This window comes from Tupaia chinensis, unplaced genomic scaffold (genome assembly GCF_000334495.1).
Source record: "Tupaia chinensis unplaced genomic scaffold, TupChi_1.0 Scaffold000263_1, whole genome shotgun sequence".
Classification (NCBI taxonomy): Eukaryota; Metazoa; Chordata; class Mammalia; order Scandentia; family Tupaiidae; genus Tupaia; species Tupaia belangeri.
Window position 1 is genome coordinate 913,479 of NW_006159743.1, and position 17,492 is coordinate 930,970.

Genomic DNA, 17,492 nt, shown 5'->3' on the forward strand with positions numbered 1-17,492 from the left:
CACACACACACACACACACACACACACACACACGCCCGGCGTGAGTTTTAAGCCACCTGGTCCAGGACTCAAACCACAGTCGACTACGTGGGAGTCCAGTGACACAGCCATTATGCTAACTGCTGGTCCCAACTCTGAAGTGTTTTTTCTGTTGGATTATATAGACTCCTGAACTAAAATGACTAAATAACATCTAATGACTGTCTAGTGAGTAGGACACATGCTAAGTGCTTTATGTTTACCATTTTACTGAGCCTAACAACCCTGTGTGGTAAAAATGACTCTTAATATCTATCTACTTTATAGATGAGGAAATGAAGTTAAGAGTAGAAGTAGCTTGCCCACCAACTAGCAACTATCAGAACAAGGTTTCAAACCAAGCTGTTCATTTCCAAAGCTTGTAAACTTCACAGTTTTGCTGCATAACCTTTAGACGTGTTTCTCTGAATTCCTTTTAATGAATCCTGGGGCAGTGGGACCGTAGAAAGTTCAGCTATCAGTAAGGAAACCAAATACTCTATATAGAAAGGAGATAAAAATAGCTTCCTTGGGAGCACAAGGAAGGTGACACTTTCTTCTTTTTGTTATTTCTCAGAGAGCCATCGGTTGTCTGAGACTGTTAATATCTATAGGATTTTTCTGAGTGCCTCATCCAGATCAGTTAAAAAGGAAATGTCTGTGGATTCCTATAATAACATTTTCGTGAATTTTTTCACATAGACTCTCATTTTATACCTTACTGAAGGCCCTAATGATTCTGGACAACACTCTGAGAAATGGAAGCGAGGGGTGAGGAAGTGGGGCAAATTAATTCATCTCCTTCCATGACTGTAGTTTTATTTCTCTAGAAAAATAATGAAACGTAGATTAAAATTATGTTTATGGAATTACTTCTCATTGCTCATTTAGATTATTTCTGTAACATCATAGTTTATAAAAAAAAATCCTACTTATATGACTTTATTTTTTTTTTTAGGAATTCTTTATTTTAATTTTATTTATTTATTTATTGTTGATTTGACCAGAGAGAGACAGAAAGAAAGAGAAAGGAAAAGTGAGAAAGCAAGTCGCCAGGTCCAAGACTTGAACTGTGGTCACCTATGTGGCAGTCCAGTGCCTTGCCCACCATTCCACCTGCCGGTCCTATATAACTTGTATAGCTATGTAAGGCCAGCATTCAGCAGAGAGTTTGTTTTTTCTTAACAATAGTTCTAACAGTAATAATAGCTAAAATTGAGCTCTTGCTATATGTCAAGCTTTGTATTGAGGCTTTTACAGCCTTTATTTCATTTAATCATTACAATAACCCTATTAGACAGTTGCTATTAAAAAGTTAGAGACGGTACTAACTCATGGTCAGCTCACACAACTAGTATGCAAGTGGTGGAGTCTATGCACAGATGGACACCCAGCCAAAGATCTAAGATTGCTGTTCAGATCGCTGCTGGTTGGTGGGCAAGTTACTCAAAATGAGAGCTGGCTGATTCCAATGTCTGTGAGCTTGACTGTTCATCTGGACCGCCATCAACCAGGCTGGCCCGACTGTAGAGTACATTACCATCAGGTAAGACGTGCCTTGGTTAAGGCCTTGTGGTCCAAACACACAGATTTCCCAGGGGCAAAGTTATCTGAAGTAGAGGATAGCACATTTTCCAACTTGATAATATTTTTAAAAATGTGTTTTAAAATGAAGTACCTCTCCTAAAAGCAAATTATTAAAGAACACAGCCATTATGCTATAATTTAGTACCTGTTTTGCTAATCCTTTATTTTCCTCTAAGAGAAGCCTGGTTTTCTTCACCAGGCGTTAATGGAATGTTTTTCCCCAGGTCATTCTGAATTTGTTTTTGCTTCAATTTAGAAAAGCTCCCTGGCTATAGCTCTGCTTCTGTGTTTCCAGCTGTTTTTCTCAGTGCCAATGACTTTGAGTCAGTCCTTCAGCAAAAGGTACCAGACAGGTTGAGGCTGCCTCATGAAGGAGCTTAAATAGATATTGCAGAGGGAAAGAATCAGCCGTGATTATTAACTTTGCTTCTGGGTCTCTATTAATTTTAATATAATGGTTAGATTTCCTTATTAATCACATTGCTATAGGTTCATCTCCCAGACACAGTCCAGAGACAGACTGCTGTACAGTTACAAATGATTTCCTTAATTAGCTTGCCACCGCTATAGGACTTAACAGCTATATCAGAGAACAGTGTTTAAAGTAATATTGAAATAAATCCTGAAGAAATTGTATTACACTCACTGCTACCCCTATGCCAACATCACCAAGAGCATCGAGAACCACTACAGTTGTTATTAAAAAGTACTTGCTAGACTACTCATTTATTTGTTGGGTGGCAGGGAGAGATCTTGGTCCTCATTGTTTTAATGAGAAAAAGCCACTGTCTCAAATTCTGGGAAATTACATAATGCTGTCACAAAGGTTGTTAGGGAAGCAAAGTAACAGTGTAGAGCCTTTCACTTCTGTCCATGAAAGATTAACTGCTACAGGAATTTCCCTTTTGCTGTAAACAGAAACCTGGACCAACTATATAAAAACAATTTTCAGGCAGTGCACAACAGGAAACATAGGATTGTGATCCCAGAGGAAACAGCAACCAATGATGTCAAATCTGCAATTACCCCATCTTACTGTGTGGAGACAGTTTCCAGAACACACAGAGAGAGAACAGAACAGAGCCCGGTGGTCTTGCTGAGATGGAGGAACACCAATAGAATTTGGTAAGAATTTGAAACCAAGATGGTAGAATTTGCACAGTGTTAGAGATAGGGGACTATGGAGACAGCATCCCAAAGATCTGCAGAACTGCAACTTGGATCTTTGGCTGACCGTTTATCTGTGTATGTATAATAGTAGCTATCCAAGACTAGAGAAAGAACCGCCAAAGACAGGTCTGGTAGTCCAGGAACTCACACAGGGGTAAGAATAGTTCTCATTCCCACAGGTCAGATTGGAGAGACCTTCTGAGAACCAGAACTTTGGATATAGCCTTGGAGGAGCCCTGCCTTAGTAATGAGGGGTAAATCACTACATTATTGAAGAATCTTTGTTAATGTTTATTTTATTTCTTGAGAGGGAAAAAAAGATAGAAAGAGAGAGAGAAAAAAAAGCATCCTGTAAAGAGTTTTATCATGCTGCGATCCACTGCAGCCTTCCAGCTAGCCAGGATCACAGGCATGTATCCAGATGCCCAGTGCGTTTCTGGTTGACATAGGATTTGAAGCATGGTCTTCCATGTGGCTCCAGCATTGCAGAGTGGTGAGCTACCTCCTGCACCATCACTATGGCCAGGTCTTCACAGGAATCTTCTTTATTTAAGTTTAAGTTGTTAAGTTTGTTTGTTTGTTAGTTAGTTTGTTTGTTTGTTTCATGAGAGACAGACACCCTCAGCAGGATCTTCAGGCCACAGTATTCATCCCAGCCCTGCACCCAGCCAGGATCATGGGTAGACCTGGGAGCCTTTCCGTATGGCCTCTAGCATTGCACAGCAGTACCCCCTTCTGCCTGTGCCACTGGAGGTAGGCCCCAGAATCTTTATACCAGAATGAAGACTGCTCTGGACTCACCATAACAAAGGTAAAAGTAATCTTTAAAGAGATCAGATCTATCTGACATACCAAAACAAAAAGCTCACACTCTTTAAAGAAATATAACAAAATCTAGCACCCAATAATGTAAAAGTTTACAATGTCCAGAATCTGATAAAAATTAAGATGAAGAAAAATATGACCCATACCCAGGAGATAATGAATTCAATAGAAATAGACATGTAAGTGATAGAGATGATGTTTCCGAATCCAACAAGGACCTTAAAGCAGCTATCATAAAACCTCATAAATATGCTTAAGGGTATAAAGAAAAAACCAAAGTGATGGGCAAAACATCACATTCAGAAGACAAGGCTGTGGATATGGTATAAAAAGCACCACTCAATGCTCTGGATGACAGAAGAGAGAGCTCTAAAATGGACCTCATCCTGACTCTGAAGTTCATCTGGGCCTCCGTTTGTTCATCTGTGAAAAATATGGATTCGATAATTCTTTATAAGGCTCTTACAGCTCCTACCATAAAGTTCTTCCCTTGAGGTTAAAAGCAAAGTTGTACAGATAAACCATAATGAAAATAATTTATTCACAGATAATAGAGCAATCACTTAAGCTCAACACATCCCATTAGTATCTGTATGTCTGGCCTAAGACATAGTTTTTCATTTAAAGCACATTAAGAAATTTGGAAATGGCAAAGCTCTTTGAAATTTGCCTCTGGAGGCTTTTTTTTTTTTTTAATTTCAAATTTTGACTATGCATTATTTTCTTTTATCTGTCACTATAACTTTTCTGCGGGTTTTCAGATAAACGTAGGGCACTTTCTCCACTTTCTCCTGTTACACTTGGCTTAGTGATGTCACAAAACAGCTGTCTAGCTGCTTACTTCATTTGCCAGGATTTCCACTTGTTTAAAAGAACCCCCGGCCCCATAGACAGGGTACCTATCAAGGATTTGCATTTGGCATATTTGGAGGAAGACTGAGGAGAAGAGGAGGAGATACAAATTGACCACTCTTTTAATAATTTACACCTGCTCTATCATCTGGCCTTTAGTAGGGTAGATGTGATTCACCCTCATGAACTTCTTTGATCTGTTTCTGCTTTTCAAAATTTGACACCTACCCGTATGTATTGGAAAAAATATTTTATTTTTGTACTTTGTAAATGGCAATATGCAAAGTAAGTTTGAAATAGTGGAATGAAGCCCATTGAGTCACCTATAAGAATTAGCCTAATTACTGTATTACCTGACATTCATGTTGAGAACGTTCATGCACATGTTTTGTGCTACTTTAAATATAGTCCTCTCTCTCATGTGCTGGTACTCTTGAAAAAAAAAAAAAATCAAAAAGCAGGAAGGAGACTTGGGTTCTCATTTTCTCCTGCCCCTATGACTGAAGAAAGTTCCTTAAACTAAGTAGGATTTGGCCACCTTATCTGTAGGACCACTAAGATCTCTTCTGATTTTCATATTCCTTGATTAAGTGCTAGTTCCCTTTCAGGTACTTCTCCAGTCCGGAAGTTTAGCACACATATATGCATAGCTAGCTTTGCCACATATTAGATGATCAATAAATATTTAAGTAATGGTGTGTTTTGCTGTTCCTGATGAATTGTGAAATTACTGTAATTTCACAGCTTTTTATATTAGAGTATTACTCATTTTTATTTTTCTTGAATCATATTATTGTTGCCTTAGCATTTACTTCTGTTCTACTATTGCTTTGTGCATGATTTATAGTTGGTTTTTATGTGCTCTCAGGAAGGTGTTTCAGAGAGGAAGAGGCAGGAGAAACTATTTTACTGTACCTAATCTTGGTCACCCTAAAAAGATAGACACAAATATTTTTATAATCATAAAGTAATCCAGGAAGTCGGGAACCAGCAGTTAGCGTAATGGCTATGTTGCTGGACTCCCACGTAGTCGACCGTGGTTCACGTCCTGGACCCGGTGGCTTAAAACTCATGCCGGGCGCGTGTGCGTGTGTGCCCAAGATCCCGAGAGGAGAATGGAGAAGGGATTGCGGCGTGGCCATCCCCCCTGGGGGGTGATTTCTCGCTTTCTATCTCTATGTCTCTCTCTGTCTGTCTGGCGAACGCATGCGCCCTATAGCGAAAAAAAAAAAAAGTAATCCAGGAAGTGAATTTTACTTTTACTCAGTTTCATTTTTGCTGGTGAAAAAGCCTTTCTGTACTGACAGTTCATTCCAAACCGGTTGCCCTATGGGGAATAAAAGAGCTACTGCAACTCTGCCTGCTGGAAAACGGTCTATATAAGACAAGATCTGATACCCTGAATTTGGGGAGAGCTGTTCTTTCCTGTAAAGCTCTAAGATGGATAGAGAATAGGAAAAAATTACAAGAAAGTAATTGCTTCCTGTTTGATGAAAAAATACTGAAGTGTTGACATTTGTTCCCTTTACTTTTTTTCCCCATCATTTCCAATTACTCTTTAAATGGAAAATAAACTACTTGAGTCATCAGATAGTGTAAATAATATATTCATTTTTAAAATGAAGCCTAATTCCATAAGTGTGTTCAGCTTCATTTGTTTGTTTGGTTTTTTTCCTTTTTTATTTTTTTTGAGAGTTTTTTGCTATAGGGCGCGTGTGCTCACCAGAAAGACAGAGAGAGACAGAGAGACAGAAAGCGAGAAATCACCCCCCAGGGAAGATGGCCATCCCGCAATCCCTTCTCCTCCATTCTCCTCTTGGGATCTTGGGCACGCACGCACACACGCCCGGCAGGAGTTTAAGCCACCTGGTCCAGGACTCGAACCACGGTTGATTACATGGGAGTCCAGCGACACAGCCATTACACTAGCTGCTGGTCCCAGCTTCATTTGTTTTCAGTAGTTTACACCATAATTACAATAGTGGTACCATATACCTTTTATAATAGATCATTAGTTATGCTAGTGAAAAGCAAACTTCAAAGCATTCAGTCCTTGTATATTAGTATTACTTTTTGTTCTGAAAGACTGAGTTAAGATTTATAAGGTTCAGCTTTGAACACCAGAATAAATGAAGGGAAAAAAAGCCAAAACTGCCCTGGTATTAAGGAAAAAAACCTTTGCTTTCTAACTTCCTATGAATAGTGTAATGTCAATCACCATTAGTACAACAGAACCAGGACCTTGCCTTTCCATACTTGGGCTTGTTTTTATTTTTAAGGAATGTTGGAAAACTATGGAAAAACTTTCCCTCTTTCCTTCATACCTCATGGATCCTGACCTTTTCCTTTAAACTGGTTAAGTGTGTGTTTCCCCTTAAAATTGGTCAATGATCCCAAAATAAGTGATTTTCTTTTTCCATGATCTTCTCTAAAGAATTCTGTTAACAGCATTCTAAACTGGATTACACACTTACTGAATAAGTGCTTTGAATTCTGGGCAACCCTGGAAATAAAGGACACAGGAAGAATAATACTGCATAGAATGAAAATGGGCAAATTGGTATAAAGGAAAGGAATGCAACTGTATGGTTGATGTGATCAACATCTTCTGGTAGGTTTATTAGCAATTTAATGGAATATGGTTATTCAAGCACAATAATGGCTTCAGTTGAAATGTCTGTTCTGCTCTTTTTCCCGTACACTTCAGAATGAGTAGAATGTGACAGTTGAGCTTTCAACAAGCTTCATGAATTTTAAATCCTTTTTAGTTATAAAATGGGGTACCTGGTATGTAGTCAGTGTGGACAAGGAGTTGGCAGATTTGTTAGGTATTGTGGGATATCGGGTGTCTTCTGGAAACTTAGGGCTCGGTTGACCAGGTGAATTCTGGGTCTGATCTGCATATCCACAGAGAACATAGACCCTCTTTCTGCCCAGCATTTAATAACTAATCATTTTGCACACATAAGGTTACTTTCCCAGTATTTGGCACAAAGCTTAAAAACTTGATATCATCACGGAAGAAAATCTTTTCTGATGTCTCAGAACAACTTCTTTTTTGGCAACTGAACATTTCCATTTTGTTCTTTATCTTACTGATTCATGTATATTTAGAAAAGAAAGGTTCTCTGAACTGTGATGTAGCTTTGTGTCCTCAAATCTTAACATGTGTTCTAGTTGATCCTGAAAATTTTTTTGTACCTAAATGTTGTATAAAAGCTGTTCTTAAATTCTATTACCACTATAAAAGACTAAGTCTCTGCCTTGGATTAAATATAGAATTATTCTCTAAAATTTAGTACAAGGTGCCTTACCTACTGTATTTGGAGTTACCTGACAGGAAAAGACTATTTGCAGAATTGCAGAAGATAACCTTTTAGAAAATCTACTTGAAAGCAATCTCTATTTAAATAGTATGAATTTATTTTTAAATTGCCCTTTAATAATGCCCCATGTTTTATTTGAGTGTGGAATCCATGTGTTTGTATTATAATTTTATAATAGTATGAGCAAAAGATGTTCTCATAAACATATTTGATAGGAATGTCTGGAAGTTTATGTGACAGATTATGAACAGTAAGGGATATCCATGTGTGGGTATTGGGAGTACAAAGATTTTTAATGACTTTATTATACTTATCTATACTTTGTAATTTTTCTATATTGACTGTGGGTGGAATATGTTACCTTTTCCACCTCAAGTCCAGAGAGTGGGCTTTTTTGGTTTGGTTTTGTTTGTTGTTGCTATAGAATGCATGTGTTCAACAGAGAGAGACAGAAAGAAAGAGAGAGGAAAACTAAGAAATCACCCTCCAAAAGGGGATAGCTGCACTGCAATTTCTTGTCCTCCATTCTCCTCTCTGGATTTTGTATACATACACCTGGCATGTATTTCAAGCCCCAAGTCCCGGGACTCCAACCATGCAGTCAGTCATGTGGAATCCAGCTACCTTAACCTCTACAACATCTGAGGGCTTTAAATGGACTCTTTAGAGAGTTGATATATATTCTTTGCAGTTTGGAAACACAAAGGACAAGGGTCTGAGAGATACAGAGGACAAGAAGCTGAGTGACTAACTGCTTAGATAAGGAACCAACATAGTGCTACCGTGTTGGGCACAGCTGCGCTGCCAAAAGTGGGCAAAGGATGTGCATTTGTCTAGATGCATTAGTCCTCCCTTATCCCCAGTTTCACTTTCCCCAGTTTCAGTTACCTACGGTACAGTACAATAAGATATTTTGAGAAACAGACCACATTTACATCATTTTATTAGTGTATTTTATGATTTTTCCCCTGTTGCTCATCATCTGTTCCTGTGCCTAATTTATAAATTTAACTTTATTTTACGTATGTACATATAGGGAAAACATAGTGTATTTGGGATTTAGTACTATCCAAAGTTTCAGTCATCCACTAGGTGTCTTAGGACACAACCCCACAGATTAAGGGGGGATACTTTAGAAATGGGTCATATGGGAGAAAGAGCAGGGCTGGGACTATTTTGAAGCATGGGGACCCTTCCGGTGACAGCCTGGGTAGAATGAAGCACAGGTAAACACGTGGTTGATAACCCAATAAAAAATTACTCCTATGATACTGCTTCAGTGGTTCAGTCTTCTGTATTTGGAGTCACATCAGTATGTGGATGTTTAAGAAGACACAATAGAAAGTATGCATTGACAAGCTGTGTCCTTGGTGCATAGATCTGCCTTGGGAAATAGAATGAGCAAAGGCTACTGTGGTTGTAAAGAGTGGATGAAGTTTTAAACATTCAGGTTATTGGGCCCCAAGTATCTCTTAACTTCTTCCACCAGTGAGTCATCAACCACTATCCACCAACGAACCATAGTTCTTTTAATTTTTGCACATTTAGCCTTTGTTAATGAGCATACTTTCAAAGACTGTTGTAATCCTAGGTTTTTTTGCATAATCTTTTAACTGCTAAATTTATCCACATTCTCCTTGTCCTGAGAGCTAGGGATCTCGTCATTTTTTTCCCTGGGTATTCGTAAGGATACTTCTCAGTTCACTGCACTAAATGATATACAAAATGATATTAATCACTAAAGAGGCAGTATGTTAACACTGTACCCTGAAGACCTGAAAGGGTTCATCTGTTTTTCAACGTTCCTGAGCTACTATTCAGAAGGATCTGAAATAACAATAAAATCTAGTTAATTAAAGAATGTCAATAAGAAATACAAAGGTCATATATTTGCTTCACATTAAAAATGTACTTTGTCTTGACAACATAAATACAATATGTTCACTGGGAATTTATTTCAAGACTTAAATATCAACTTATGTGATATTAAATTTAGTTAATATACATCAGAAAACTCTACAAACTATACCCACTACTAAATTAAGTGGTTTCTTGCCCAGAGATTCTGTGCTTTGTTACAGTATAAGCTTTGTACATTTTATAATAACCGCATTCCTGTTGTGAAATGGAATGCATCTGATCTATAATAAAGCTGCTTGAGAGACAATGGATCCCAGCTAGCTCAGCCTTGGTTCAAGGGAAAAAAGACAATAAATAGGGGCAATGACAATTATGAGAATCTAATTTCATCATGCTCTGCCTCCTAAGAAGGGAATCTAGATGGTGTTAGGGTTATTGTATTTTGAGAAATACTCAAAATCAGGAAATCTCTTATGTGTTACATCCCTGTTGGCTATTCCTCAAATGAGTGTTTTATTTAAAAAATTAATTTTAGTGATAAACTGAAAGCAGAAATAAAGTTTTATAAGAATGATATGTGCAGGAAGCTTACCCTTCTATTTTTCAAGAGAAGTTTGAGAGAGGCAAAACTCATTAGCTAGATGATCATTGGTTTTCCTTGGTAACACATTGGCTGAAATGTTCCCATTAGGAAAATATTATTGAACTGTTCCAGTCTCAGTCTAGCTGAGGATGCCCAGATTGAATAACAGAAGAGAAAGTTTTCACTATTTTTGTTACCACCATGTTTGAGCATTGACAACTGTCCAAACCAAGGGTAGTTTCTTGAAGCTAGTAGCCATTTTGTACCACCACGGTTGGAAATAAGCCTTTATTTAATATTCATAGCATATAAATGCATACAGCTGGTATGTTTTCATGAACATATTGACATAAAAGAAGAGAAGCAAATGTATGAACATATGACGAGTATTTACACAACCGTTTGCCATGCTGCTACCTGGAATCACAAGGCAACTGCTCACAGCTAATTTCTCTGTGCTTTACTGGTCTTGCCTGGAGCCTCTCCCAGCCATCTCTAGTGAAGGGCTTACTAACAACAACATGCAAATAGCCCAGGACTAAGAAAGAAAAAGATAATCCCAGCATTTTTAAATTAAAAAAAAAAGAGAGAGAGAAAGAGAGGGAGAGAAGAAAGGATTCCCCAAACTTCTCTTCCATACTGTGTTCAAACCCTGGGTAAGGTGGGACAGTCAAAACAGCACCAACTTGCACCAGTTGCAACAAAGGCTTGTTTTAATGGTGAAAAATTAACAAGTACATTATCTTTAAAAGAGATGCAGCCTTACCTATTTTTAGTACATGCAGCAGACAGTGAGGGTATACTAATGAAGACTTCCTCAGTTGAGATCTTTGGGAGACCTACTTGAATAAGTAAGAATGTGTTTAATTAGCACAGCAAACAGTCATTCAGCCCTACGGTGCAATACAGTGCAAATGTTATTTGGGGCTCACTGATCTAGATGTGTTTAAAAGATGTTCTTCCTCTAATCTTACCTACTCTACTGATTTGCTTGATGAACTTCACCTGTTTTCTGTTCAAGTGATCACAATTTCAAAATTGTGGTTGTAAAAGAATAAAATGTTATGTTACTGCTATGTTTTATGACTTCTACAAAATTGAATTTAACAACAAACTGTATAGGCACTTGGCAAGAGGTAGCACTTAAGGCCTTCACATACCTGTTACCACTGGAATGTTCAATCCATTTGTTTCCCCACCTTTTATCTGGATGTTATCATTATACTCATAATGAATGTTCATTAAGACGCTCCTCCAGCCGAAGGGGGATTTTTCCACCCATTGCTACAAACAGCCACCATACCTAATGTTTTAGTCTGTTGTGTGTTGCTGTAACAGACACAGTTCCAGAGGTTGGAAGTCAGAGATCAAGGTGTGGGCAAGGTTGGTTTCTTCTGAAGCTCGCTCCTTGGCTTACAGATGGACGCTTTCTCCTGGTGTCTTCCCATGGTCATCCACCTGCGTGTCTATGTCTACTATGGTTTGTATATCCCTCAAAATTCATGTGTGGAGATTTGGTCATAATGAGATATTAAGAGGATGAACATTGATCCAATTATGGTGTTGAAAGGTGGGGCCTTTTCTCAATTAGAATTAAGGTCATTAGAGGGGGATCCCCATGACTGTGTTTTGGGGCATTTATAAGGAGAGGAAATGAGACCAGAACTGAGAGATTCTTGGACGTAGATGATATGCTCTGCTATCTCTCTCATGATGTGAGGCCTCTGGACTCAGTAAGACCCCCACCAGATACGACCTGTGCACCTTGGACCTCCAAATCACGAACTGAAGAAACCTCTATTTTGTAAGTCACCTAGTTTCAGGTATTTTTTGTTATTAGCAGCAGAATGGACTACACTGTGTCCACTTCTTGTAAGGACACCGTTTCTTATGAGGACACTGATCACATTTGATTAGGGCTCACCCAAATGACCTCATTTTATCCTAATTAGCTTTTTAAGACTCTGTCTCTAAATTCAGTCACATTCTGAGCTACTGGAAATTGTCAAATGTGAGTGGGGCGTGGGCACACTTTAACCCATAGCACTTGCCTTCTCTGTGTTGGTCCCTTACCAGCTGTCTCCGTTCTCGAACAAGCTGAGCTTACTTCTACCTGAGAGCATTTGTACTGCTCTCATTGAAATGTCTTTCTCCCTGGTGGCAGCAAGGTTGGTCGTTTTGTTCATTCAGGTCTCAGCTCAAAGGTCACAATTTCAGAAAGTCTATTCCTGAACTCCTAACCTATAGTTACCACCTACTCACTTTATATTGCATCTCCTGAATTATATCTCTGCACAGCACATGTCACTACTTAATATTTGTTGCTTATTAGTTATTTTATTGTTTATTATTTTCCATATCTCCACCTCTCTTCACTGATGTATTCTCAGAATAGTACCAACTATAGGGAACCAGCAGTTAGCGTAATGGCTATGTCTCTGGACTCCCACATAGTCGACTGTGGTTCACGTCCCGGACCCGGTGGCTTAAAACTCACGCCGGGTGCGTGTGCATGCCCAAGATCCCGAGAGGAGAATGGAGGAGAAGGGATTGTGGCGTGACCCTCCCCTCTGGGGGGGTGATTTCTCGCTTTCTGTCTCTATGTCTCTCTCTGTCTGTCTGGCAAGCGCACACGCCCTATAGCGAAAAACCTCTCCAAAAAAAAAAGAATAGTACCAACTATATCTATCTATATCTATATCTATATCTATATATACACACTTTTCTTTTGGGGGGATGTAGAGGTTTTGGCCTTAGGGTGCATGCACTCACCAGAGAGAGAGACAAAGACAGTGAAAGGGAAAGTGAGAATCACCCTTCATCTCGGGCGGGGGGAATGGGGGAATGTCTGTGCCGCAATTCCTTCTCCTCCATTCTCCTCCTGGGATCTTGGGCACGCACGTACACGTGCCCAGCATGAGTTTCAAGCCAGTGAGTCCAAGACTCAGACTGCGGTTGCCCATGTGGGAGTCCAGCAATGTAATCACTATGCCATCCGTAGGCCCCTAATACCAAGTATACTGAAAATGCTGAATAAATATTTGTTGAATGACTAGATAAATGAATGAAATTACTGGAAAAGAGGAGTGCCTAGTGATTATTGAAACTAGTAGGCCAAGGTAATTTTCTTACTTGGAGGTCTTTCGAAATATGGGCTAGCAAGTGGCATGGAGGTTGGAGCGACTGGATCTCCCATGGCTGGCTGTGTGATTGGAGTCCTGATGCCAGTGGTTTGAGAAACACACTGGGTACATGTGCGTGCATGCCCAAAATCCCAAGAGAAGAAGAGAAGAGATTGTGGTGTGGCCATCCCTTCTGGGGGAGGGGGTGATTTCTCACTTTCCCTTTCTTTCTGTCTGTCTCTGACAAGTGCATGCATCCTATAGCAAAAAAATAAAAAGAAAAGATAGATGAATCTGCTCACCCTTAAAGTGTCATGAGTGGTAAAGAGATCACCTCATCTTGTGTTAATGCCTTGGCTAAAAAAAAGGTGGATATTTTTGCCTTGTATATAACTTTGTTTATATGATTTCTAGAAATTACGCCTGACTTGCAAAGTTGTTTAGTTATTCATTCAGTAACATAGAGAAGGAATCTAGGAAGGGCCGGATCTTATGCAATAAAATGCCCAAAGGGCCATGGGAGTACACAAGAGCACTCGAACCCAGCCAGGACCTACAGCTGGAGTGGGAGCAGGGATATGTTGGAAGGCTTCTAGGGCAGCTTAATGCCCACAATGTATCGATTGTATGCTGAACACACAAAATGTTTCCCATACTTGAAGTCATTTGCCTTTATAAATGGCTGTGTCATTTCTTTGAATTCACAGATTATGGGCACTTTGAGCACTATGTCTAGTGCTTATTTTGGATGGCATGTGCAGAGCCAATTTTTATGCTTCTCAACTTTCGGGAAAATTAGTTTAAAATTTTAGAAACTCGTCAGTTCTCTGATTTTTAACATACTAAATTTTTCAGGCTTTTTTGGCAGCTGACACTTATTTTCATTTGGTATGGGGTGATAAATCATATTTTTATTTGTCCTTTGCAAACAGAATGTCAGTGGCTTTTAGGTACTCAATACAAGTATTGTGTCATTATCGTCAACAAGGAAATGGACCTCTTGAATTAGTACGTTGTATGTCAAGAGAGCTGACAAGACCAGCAGAGCTGCTTTGCTTTTCATTTAAAAAGCTAAATGTCACTTCTAGCCTTCTTTCGGGAAACTGTCTTATGTGACATCTTTATGGAAGGGCCTTCAAATGTCTGGAACTTTGTCATCCTGTCCTTTCCAGATAATGAGACGGATCTTTTCCAGTTTTATCCAGAGTGGCTTTATTTCTCTTGTTTTCCTTACCCCATTGGTCTTCCTTCAGCATTTCTGTCTGAAAGTCCCAGATAGCACATGCCCTCCAGATCTGAGTACTGGGCCAGAGGGGAGAGTGGTAGAACATTAACTCCCAGCTCGGACATACGCAACTGCAGCAGTTGTGCTTTATCTACAGAGTCAAAGAAGTATAACCTTTTTAAAGTTGCTTTCTTCTTTACAAATTATTTGTAAACTACTATTTTCCATAAGCAGGAAACGTAGTAGCAGTAGTTAAAAGTGACATTTGATCAACATGCTGATCAGCAAAAATAATGGGCATTTTTTTTAGGTTAAAGTCCTATCTTACATGTTGTATAATTTATAGGATTCCAAGTCATATATTCCTACAGAAAGAAGAAAAATCTTCCATTAGTAGCTGTTTCGACACCTGAGTTCAGTGAGTTTTAGTAATGTGGTCTGTTGTTACTGACTTTTTGGATACTACTTAGTTTAGTTATACAAATACTAAATTAGTTTCTGTTAGCCACTGCTAACAGAAACTCAAATTGGCTATGGAAATGAGAAATACCCTTTGTCGAGAATTCCAGGGCCAGCAGATGGCATGGTGTCTGTGGCACTGGACTCACATATGACTGACTGCCATTCGAATTCCAGACCTGGCAGCTTGAAACTCATGTCAGGCGTGTGTGTGTGCATGCCCAAAATCCTGAGAGAAGAATGGAGGAGAAGGGATTGTAGTGTAGCCATCTTCCCAGGGAGTTATTTCTCAGTTTCTCTCTCTCTCTGTCCCTCTTTGTGTCTCTGGAGATGGCATGTACCATATAGCAAAAATCTCTCTTTAAGAAAGAATTCTAAGGCAGCAGGGCTGGTAGATTCAGGTGCTCAACGATGCCAGCAAGGGTTCCTGTTCTTTTCATCTCTCTGCCATGCCATGCTTAGTGATGGCTGTGTTCTCAAATCAGCAGCACCAGTTCCAGCCACCACATCTAAACAGAACAGTATCCGAAGGAAGAGGAGAGATAGTTTCTTCCTATGGTTTAAAGAGCCTCTCAACAAACTTCCCTTCAGTGGCCAAACTTGGGTCATTTGCACCAGTCTCTGGCAAGAGAGATGGAACTGTCCTAACTGATTTAAATTGGGGAGTACCCAAAGGACATGGCGATAATTCAGTGACAATAATCCATGTAAATTCACTTAGCAGAATGTATAACACTTAGGAAGAGCATAATAAGGGACCAGCAGATGGCATAATGGTTACGTCACTCGAATCCCATGTAGTGAACCGCAGTTCGAGTCCTGGACCCAACAGCTTAAACTCTTGCCAGGTGTGTGTGTGTGCACGCCCAAAATCCCAAGAGGAGAATAGAGGAGAAGGGATTGCAGCATGGCCATCCATAGGGTGATTTCTCACTTTCTGCCTCTCGGTCACTCTCTGTCCCTCCAGCAAGTGCATGCACTCTATAGCAAAAATCTGTAAAATAAATAAATAAAAAGAAAGAGCAAAGTGAATGTTAATTATTAGTGATGTTAATCTGTGGTATTAAAATTGTGAAAAAGTCTGAGTTGTGAGTAGTTAGATAACTCAGACCGTGGTGATAGTGATTATGTTGAAGAGATGGAAAGAGGTGACAAGAATAACCTGGGAAGCCCCTTTACAGTGCTGTGCTGTAGCCCCAAAGTGCAAATCCTTAGAGCACAAAGTAGAACCATACTAGTAGGAGGGGACTGGGCTAAGTTACCAAAATAGGACTCCATGGAAAAGAACCAAAGTCTGAAGTGAGACAAAGCAGAAAGAATAGCTTCATGCTGAGTCTCAGAGCACTGGCCTGGGGCTTAACCTCTGTTCTCAGGTTAAGATTGACTCTGGGAATTGGATAAGGGATGAGATCTACTATTAGGTCGGGACAGTCCTGACATATTTTTCTATGTCTTCCTATGCAAAAATGCATCATGACTTTCCCAATGACCCAACATACTGTATGTAGATGTGATACAATGAGGTTTGCAACAGAGTGGGACTGACATCTGTCTTCTCATAGGGAAGGAATTACAGATGTTCTTTGTACTACAATTATCCTCACAGTTGGAAGTAGCAGCCTTGCAAACACTTTAATAGGTTACACCAAAAAGTAACATTTAAGTACATAAGTTAGGGTTAAGTTGAAACTTACACGTCTTGTTTTGTGGATATAGTTTTTCCACTACAAGAGAATCCTGTTAACCTGTGAGGACATCCTTCCTTCTAGAATTTGTTGATCCACTTCTAGGTTTGCCCTGTCTTTCCTCTTTTTCTAGATCCCTCCTCTTGCTTCTGATTGGGTTCGACTAAACATCAGAATATCTTATTCATGAATAACCAGCAGGAGTGTTTTCAGTAAACTCTATGAGAGAGAACTAAGATTACAGTTAGTGTCACATTTATGAATGCCAAAAATTATTTTGGGACTACAACTCTTAGAAATGTAGAGTTGGAAATGACCTCATTTTTAAGCTCTGCCTTCTCGTTTTACAAATATGGAAACCAAGATGCTAAATATCCTGGTTAGATGTTACACTTGGCACTAGAAATAAACCAGGAAATTTGGAAATCAATAGGAAAAAATGCAGTGGATGTTTGTGGGAAAAGTTTCAAGAGATCTTATTTGTGTGACAGTTATTATTATAAAAGTTCAGTAAAAAGGAAATGAACTAAGTGGTTATAAAACTCTCATGTATGTTGACCATTTACAAATATCACAAGTTCCCAGAATAATCACAGGATTTATGACATTTACTTGACACTATCTGATCACTTTTGAAGATTTTGATGATTAAAAAATTTCTGGTTTTATTGGTCATTTTTCTGATAAACTCTTCATTAAAAGATTTCAGTGACTAAGGTGAGCTGTTTCAATCCGAGGATCATCCAGAAACCCCTTTTGTTTCCAAGGAGTTCAGGTGAC

General features: G+C 39.2%; 1 protein-coding gene across 1 annotated transcript in view; it reads left to right on the forward strand.

Moving 5' to 3' along the window:
• Positions 1-17,492, forward strand: part of DDAH1 (dimethylarginine dimethylaminohydrolase 1) — a gene marked incomplete at its 5' end in the record, with an annotated part of 166,847 nt that overhangs the window by 78,309 nt on the left and 71,046 nt on the right. The gene's annotated exons all lie outside the window — the stretch shown is intronic.